Source organism: Adiantum capillus-veneris, chromosome 16 (assembly GCF_014529385.1).
Source record: "Adiantum capillus-veneris isolate H3 chromosome 16, ASM1452938v2, whole genome shotgun sequence".
NCBI classification, from domain to species: domain Eukaryota; kingdom Viridiplantae; phylum Streptophyta; class Polypodiopsida; order Polypodiales; family Pteridaceae; genus Adiantum; species Adiantum capillus-veneris.
Genome location: NC_140946.1, coordinates 42,222,332 through 42,230,949, shown reverse-complemented (window position 1 = coordinate 42,230,949; position 8,618 = coordinate 42,222,332). Strand labels below are relative to the sequence as shown.

The window sequence follows — 8,618 nt, the reverse complement described above, 5'->3', positions numbered from 1 at the left end:
GAGTTGCATCACGAGCACTTCCAAACTCCATAGCAAGTGGTATATTGTTTTGTTGGCTGTACCGGTAGCAACACCCTGCAAGGCATCTCTCCCCTCCCTTAGAGCCTCCGATCTGACAGAGTATTTATGGATTTTTATCAAAGTTGATACTTTCTATCTACACAAAAATGATAATATCAACTCTATAGGAATTATTTTTACATGCCTTGACAATACATTGAAAAAACCTCAAAACAATACTAGAGTTCCACCTTGGAGACTTGCCCAGTATTCTTTATTGATGTGCCAGTAAGTGGTATGTATTAGAAGATGGCCGGGTAGAGCTTGTGGCTATGTGTGTGTGAGCGGCTCAAGCATACGTAGCTGTGGGTAGCGAGCAGAAGGCTAGGAGGTAGCGGATTGACAAGGAGAAGCAAAAGGCAAATGTGTGGCCCATGATTGCCTCTATCTCTCTCAACGTGGGAGATGCCAAATGTTGACAAGGATTGTGGGGTGTGCACAGACATTGACGAGGGAATTAGAGGAGGGGATGACATATAGGTGGGAGGAGGGGATGCGTTCCCTCCATCTTTGTGGGCACAATTGACGAGCTGAGTGTCAATTGTGCGTGCACTAGACAACCAACTCTCTCTATCTCTGCGCTGATGTTAAGTCAGAGAAGGTGTTGTGAGGGTGGGGGAAAGCGAGGAGGTACGTCAGGTGCAATAAAATTCTTTTAGAGTAACACTAGTAGATGCAAGGAGGAGGTGCTCCATAGGTATACTTTTTGGTGGTGGGTATGTGGCCTGCTGGCCCTTATTGATGAGCCTCCATGACTCGCCAATGCTGCTGATGGAATGCAGCTAATGGCACTTAAAATCGTTGTCACTTTACCCTTGTAAACCTGGGAAACTCATCATCCACCTCATCATTTTTTGCAATGCTATTACTGTTTCCCGGCATACATGACAGAGAAGCTAATGTGGCTGCTCTATTGCTGGTGTGAGGTGCCAAGAGGCGTGGCATTTATGGTGGAAGATGGGTGTCCTACTATTGGATGCACCACGCATGTATGAATATGGCTTGTAGTGTTGGATAACACAGCTGGCTCTTTCTTTACCTTGGGTTGCGCAACTTGAGTCGATGCAGGCCGATGCCCAGATGTCCTCCACGCGGTGTGCATATTTATTCCACGTGCATTTTGCATAGTGATCTTCTCAACAATATTGTGGTTTAAGGGATTAGGAAATACAAGTTTTCTCTTCGATGCCTTGGGATGCACAGCTACGTCAACTTGAGCTGATACAGGAAAACCAGCAGTGTGAATTTTTTTGCGAGCGTTTGGAGTAGGGCTCTTCTCGAGAACATGCAGGTCCAGGGTATCAATAGCACTAGGCTTTCGGCCACAGTTCAAGACGTTGAGGACAACCCAGGGATGATGCAAGACTTGATGGAGGGTGATGCAATGTTGGGGGTCCTTGCAAAGCATGCCTCTGAGGAGGTCCTGAGTTGAGGCAAGAAGGATGGACCCATCCAGAGAGAGCTTTTTGGAGAGGATGGCAGCATGGATGTCTTTGTTGGAGGCATCATGAGCAAGGTGCTCGATGAAGGACATGGTGTCAGTGAGCATGAGGTAGAGGACGACCCCGAGGCTCCAGATATCTATGCGATGGTTGTAGCATCCTTGGATGAGCTCCAATGCACAGAAGGTTGAGGTTCCAACATAGGGGTCATCAAGCCTCTGTCGGGGATGCTCCACCCTCGCATGCCCAAAGTCTACCAACAACCCTAAACCCTAAACCGGCTTTTAGATCATAGTTTGAAGCATCTATCAGCACTTACACTAAATCTTGTCACATTTTGTCAAAATTTTTCAAGGCAAGCTCGAAATCTAGCCTAGATTTTTCAAGTTAGTGATAACCTATGAGAATTAGAATGCATTATTTTAGTTTTCGATGTCCATTAAAGAGTTCAACTCTCCACTAAACAATGCGGATTATGTATATATAATGTATATTGTTTTTTTGCTAAATAACGATTCCATCTACCATAGTGAAAGGTGTTCAATAACGATTATGTATATATAATGTATATTGTTTTTTTGCTAACTAACGATTCTATCTACCATAGTGAAAGGTGTTCAATAAAAAAATACTTGGAAACTTGGAAAATGCCTTGTGTCGGGGCTTGTAAACCTTGTGTTTTATACGGTTAAAGTATTTTATATGCTTCACTCTTAAAGAGTTTAATACATCGTAATCTTTATTGTTTTGGCCATACTCACAATTTTGGGTGGTAGTCTTGTATTAACTCAATAAAGAATGTACTTAATCTCAAACTGGATGTGTGACATCATACCATTAAAGATTTTAAGATTGTTAGTTTCTTTTACATATAGTTACAAATTCTATACTCTCAGTTTTCCACATGGTCATACGGCTTGATCGGGTGTGTTATCTTGAGCTATAGTTTCTTGCCAAGACACGTCTAGCATACCTTGGGTCTATGTGTCACACATACACAATGTCTTTATTTTGTATATAATTACAAATATAGTCTCAATTTGTTACATGGTCATATGGCTTGACCGGGTGTGCCATCTTGAGCTATCAGTTTTTACCTTCGGTTCTTCTAGCTATCCATATGGCTTGACCGGATCTCTTAAGCTATCCATTCTTACCAAATGTGTAGTTGTGCCTGCTTTTATGATAAAAAGCATTAAATATTTTAAGATCTTTAGTTTCTTTTACATGTAGTTACAAATTCTATAGTCTCAATTTCCCACATGGTCATATGGCTTGACCGGGTGTGTTATCTTGAGCTATAGTTTCTTGCCAAGACACGTTTAGCATACCTTGGGTCTATGCGTCACACATACACAATGTCTTTATTTTGTATATAATTGCAAATATAGACACGTCTAGCATACCTTGGTTCTATGTGTCACACATACACAATGTATTTATTTTGTATATAATTACAAATATCGTCTCAATTTGTCACATGGTCATATGGCTTGATTGGGTGTGCCATCCTGAGCTATCGATTTTTACCTTCAGTTCTTCTAGCTATCCATATGGCTTGACCGGGTCTCTTGAGCTATCCATTCTTACCAAATGAGTAGTTGTGCCTCTTTTTACGATAAAAAGCGTTAAAGTTTTTAAGACTGTTAGTTTTTTTTCCATGCAGTTACAAATTCTATAGTCTCAATTTCCCACATGGTCATATGGCTGTTATCTTGAGCTATAGTTTCTTGCCAAGACACGTCTAGAATACCTTGGGTCTACGTGTCACACATACACAATGTCTTTATTTTGTATATAATTACAAATATACTCTCAATTTGTCACATGGTCATATGGCTTGATCGGTGTGCCATCTTGAGCTTTTGATTTTCACCTTCAGCTCTTCTAGCTTTCAAAGTGAAATATCGTATATCAATGTGTCACATTAGGTTAATGCACGAGCCTTGATGTAATAGTTCGAAATAGAATAAAAATTATCTATATATATGTAGGTTGACATGAATGCTTCTTTTTTTTAATAGGATATCAATATAGTCATTATGGCAGAGGGTAAGAAGAAGACGCTCATAGACAAAATGCTTGAAAAAGCAATCGTAAGTGTGGTCTCCAAGGAAACCTTTGTTATAAGCAAAGACAAAGATTGCCAGTCTTCTTATAGTATCATTGGTAACATGGAAAAGTGCACCCATGATTTATATGAAGCTCTTCCCGAAGGTGTTCAGTTGGATAAAGCTCAAGGCTTGGGATTTGGCTTGGCATGCAGAAAGAGAGAAGAGTAAGCGTGCCAAAGATATAGATACAAAATATGTGTTATCTAAAAAGCTACGAAGGGAGCAAGTCAACCATGCCCAAGAGAAGACGGTGTCAGAGATAGAATGCCATGAACATCCAATTGCAAACTCTCTGCAGAGGCCTATGAGAAACTCGGAGTGTACTTTGACACTTGGCATACCACATGATACTATCACCTATTTACAGAACTTGGGTGTCGGCTCCTTTGGTACATGCTTCCAAGTAAGAATTGATGGTATTTTGTATCTTCCAAGTGAAAATACTTATGCACTCAAAGCACTATCGAGGAAGGCCTGCACAAAAATTGAAGTCCTTCAAGGATGAGGCCAGCTTAGATCTTTGACACATGGGGATTGTGCGCAGTATTGCACATACATGCAATGAGCCTTTGATAGCCATTTTTCCTTACTTCAATGGAGGAAGCATTGGGAAAATGATGCACAATTTTGCATGGATATAATTTGAGGGAAAGTAAGCATTGTGGAGATTTCTCATGGATATCTTGATATCTCGCAAAACATTGGAAGAGATTCCCGAGGCAAGAGATACTCTAACACAACAAAGAGTCTCTTTGAGGCTGTTAAATTGTGGGGAGGTACAAGAATGCACAACTTTCCCTCTTTGAACCTTGGGGGACCTCATATTTCAACCACCATGAGGGCAATAAGGAAGTCCATATGTTTTAAAATAGGGGTCAGGGAGGATATATTTCAACATGTGGCTGAGGTGGCTGAGGTTTACAAGCATCAAATGGGTAGAAACAACATCCCGATGGGCAGTGTTCCTGTTATTATTGTCAAAGATGAGACTGTTATAAAGAGGATGGTTAGGTGGAATGCAAGGGATGATGAGCTTGTCGGATTTTGTGGAAGGAAAGAAGAACACAATTGTGTACCAAATTTTGTGGTGGTTGTTGGTTCTAGTGAAGTTGGGTACAACAACGTTGTTGAGGCGTTACACGCTAATATTATTGCTCACTATACACGGGTTCTTATTTCAAATCCACTCATTCATTTTTTGGAAGCATAGTCAAGCACCTAGTAAACCTCTATTAAACACTCTCAACATGTTCAGGGGATATACCTGAATTGGATGAGTTGGATGCAGCACATGTGCACTCTTGCCTATCCTCTTTTGAACAACATCTTTCTTGTTTGGGGAGATGTGGGTTTTTGCCAACCGTAATTGAAAGACGATTTCCTTATTTTGTTGGTGATGCTGCTTGCCTTGTGCATTTGATGGTGACAAGCATCTAAGGGAATTGACCCTTCCTCTAGTGCATGACATAACCAAACATTGGCAGTGTTGACATCCCTTTGATGGAGGCCTAAAGCTTTGGCAACATCTCTACTGCTCATTTCATTGTCGCCACCACATGCGCCATTGAGGCTTGCCACGATAGTAGCCCGCTTTGAAAATAACTCATTATTTGAATGGAGTGTCTTCAACTCCGATAATGTATTTAGAGAAAACGACTCTCTCAACTATAACTGATGTGTGATGCAACACTGAGAACGTTTGGATGACAGAGGAGTTGTTGTAGAATCATCATTTGAAGGCCCTCTAAGAGCCCGTTTGTTTGTTTGCACCAGCACCAAGCAACTGCCTTGGAGATTTTCTTTGCCTCTTGCTCATCAATATCACCATCCTCATTCCTATGTGTCATCCTATTATTAAAGCTTCTTTGTTCTATCATAATAACTAATATCTAATTCTCCTAAATGATTTTCTCATGTTAAACTGATCATTTAATATGGGGAAGTACTAGGGGACAAAAAGATAGACTATTGGTTAAGCTGGCAAACCGGCCACATTAGGGATCCAAAGGGGAGGCCATCTGCAAAAGAGCAATGTGAATCAATGGGCTTCAATGAACCTAAGGTTCAGCCCATTAAGACTTCCAAAATGCTAAGGTTCCAAAATTCAAAGGTTATGTCCAAATGGTCAAGCTTAGTGAAATTGGATGCTTTGTGAGTGTATACAAAAGTCTTCAAGACTCCTACAGAGGAGGGGGCGAGCCCTGTAAGTAGGGAATGAGAGAGAAACACACACACACACACACACACACACACACACACACACACACACACACACACACACACACAGAGGCTCCCTTTACACAAAGGAAATAGGGGACACATGTCAACTCCCTAGCCCAGTTTCCCACAAGGTGCATTCAAATCCTATTGGATGGCCATAGAGGTGGATCAATGAGAATTAGGCTAGAGTAGATCTAGTTTAATTCATTTGAAAACACTTGATAAAAGAACCAATAAGAATTAAGCTCTATAGAAGACTATTGGACAGTCTCCCAAGGGGTCCAATGAGCATTCAACAGCCCAATGGCTTGCCTGATTCCTATTGGCCAGAAGACAAAGGGGTCCAATGAGAGTTTAGTTGCATTATTTAATTACCTAAATCTCTCACAAAAGGGGAAAGGAGGACACATGTCACAAGGCTTTCATTTATGCTTCTCAATTTTCATTGGCTAAGCTTTGCAAGGTCCAATGGGGTGCCAACACGAGTATTTTGCAAGAGGGGTCGACCAAGAGAGAGAGAGAGAGAGGGGGCTGATTTTGGCAAGGCATTATCACACACACACTCACACAATCTCATGTGTGAAGCAAGAAGACTCTCTCTCTCTCTCTCTCTCTCTCTCTTTCTCAAGCTTTAATGGAAAGCTCATCATCTACTCCAAGCTTGGAGAAGGGAGGCCTACATCAACAACTCTTGGCTTTGTGATGCTAATCCAACCAAGATCCAAGCTTCAATGCATGCTCATCTCCTCTACCATGCTAATTAGTAATCTATGCTAAGCTATTATGAGTGACTACGTGAGGAGATATACTTCTTTCTTGTAAGACTATTCCTTCTTCCTCTCAATCTATTCTCATACCCCACTAGCTCTCACCATCTTCGAAGGTGTGTGAGGTCTTGGGTCTGAGACCGTGAGGGAATTGATGTTGTGTCATATAAGTGTGTGCATGGTGCTTGAAGCTTCCACCTTCATTGCACCATCAAGTTATTGAAGGAACACAAGTATTGTATTGTAAAAGGTCTCCCTAGATGGGGGAAACCTATAATACAAAGCCTTTTGGAGGGCAGACCGGCTCCAGGTAAATCCGGTCCTCAATTGTTGTCAATAGCTTAATTTCTCATTCTTTTAAAGTATTGTTCATGCCTATCTAACTAGGTGTTATGCTTTTTGTTTCTCTCTCCATCCAAGCACTCTTGCTATGCTCATTAGGAATCTCTTCTAATGAAATGCTCACTATGTTCATGTTATTTTCCTCTACACACAAGTTACTAGTCCGTTAAATGTTACATTGGTATCAGAGCACAAGGTTTCTCTTTTCTTTCTTAAGAAGGGAGGTCCTCAAGCTAGCTATAAATGGTTGTTATTATTAATTGCAATTGATTAAGTAGAATATGGATTTTTTAGCCTTGCAGTGCGCCTGCCTTCGTGCAGATAACGGGGCATCACCGTCGAGAGCTATGGTCTTAATAGTGGAGTCCTACGGGACTTGCCTACAACTTAACCACTATTGAGCTATTAGAAGCTTGACAGGAGCCGGTGTTGTTTTAGTGTTGAAAGACCCTCTCTTCTATTCCTTGCAATTAATGATATTTGAGCCAAGGGTATAGTAGCTTGAGTGATTTTCTAAAGGGGTAAAGAGGAGCAACAACTAGGGCTTGAAGTGCCAAAGTACACCTAGATATATTACACATAAAAAATTGTTAGAATGGCTGACAATAGTAAAGAGAGTGAAATTAATGTTCATAGCTTTGCTTTTGCTAATAATGAACAAGCTACTAATGATGCCCCTATGCTTGTTAACTACCTTGTTTCTAGGCTTCAACAAGCCATGGGCAATCCACCCCTCCAAAGTGAAGTGCAATGGCAGCTTCGTGCTCATGGGATTCTCCAAACTCCCCACCATGAGACGAGAGAGTACCTAGAAAGCTGCCTTGCGAGACTTCCAAAAGAGGTTTCTCTCCGATTCGGGAGGAAGAAGAGAATCCATATGAAGGGCTCAAAAATTTACTTCTTGATGACGTATCTCTTTCCCAAAGAAGAACTCAAGAGCCCCCACCAAAAGAACGAGAAAGAAGTGAGACTCCTACCACCTTGGTGGAGATGGCTCCACGAACACGGCGGGCAAAACGCTCTCCATCACCTCCTAAACAAAGAAGACCATCGCACACTTCTCCACACCATAATTCAAAGAGGGATGATGGAAAACAAGAGAAGAAAAAGGCGAGAAAGAGATCACCCTCTTCTCCATCTTCTTCATCCTCTTCCTCTTATGAAGAAAGTAATGGTGCAGACAAGGAGGACCAAGGCATAAAAAAGGCAAGAAAGAGGTCACCCTCTTCTCCATCTTCCTCAAATTCTTCATCTTCTGTAGAAAGTGATGGTGAAACTTTTGAACCATCAAAAATAAGAGGCCATAGGAAATCCTATGCCGTGTGGAAGAGATCTGCGAAGCTCAAGAAGTTCAAAGAGGGAGGAAAGAGCATCTCTCTCCTTATCTATGATGGCACCTTTGGTGCTACGGACAAAGTCTTGGCTTTCATCCAACAATTCGATGCGGTGTTTGAAAATGAGGGATTTACGGAGTCCTCTAAGCTACACCATGTAGCTATGCATTTTCAAAATTCCGCCAGGCAATGGTGGTCTAGACGACGGGAAAACAGTGAAGCTCCATGAACATGGAAAGCTTTAAGAGCTTCCATCATGAAGCAGTTTTTGGCTACTGATGCCAAAGACAAAGTACTCAATGAATGGTGAAGCTTGAAGCTCTCTCCCTACAAATCCAT

General features: G+C 41.5%; 1 pseudogene; it reads right to left on the bottom strand.

The window, feature by feature from the left end:
* Nucleotides 1–726: 726 nt before the first annotated feature.
* Nucleotides 727–1,594, bottom strand: LOC147438909 (uncharacterized; annotated as a pseudogene).
* Nucleotides 1,595–8,618: the final 7,024 nt, after the last annotated feature.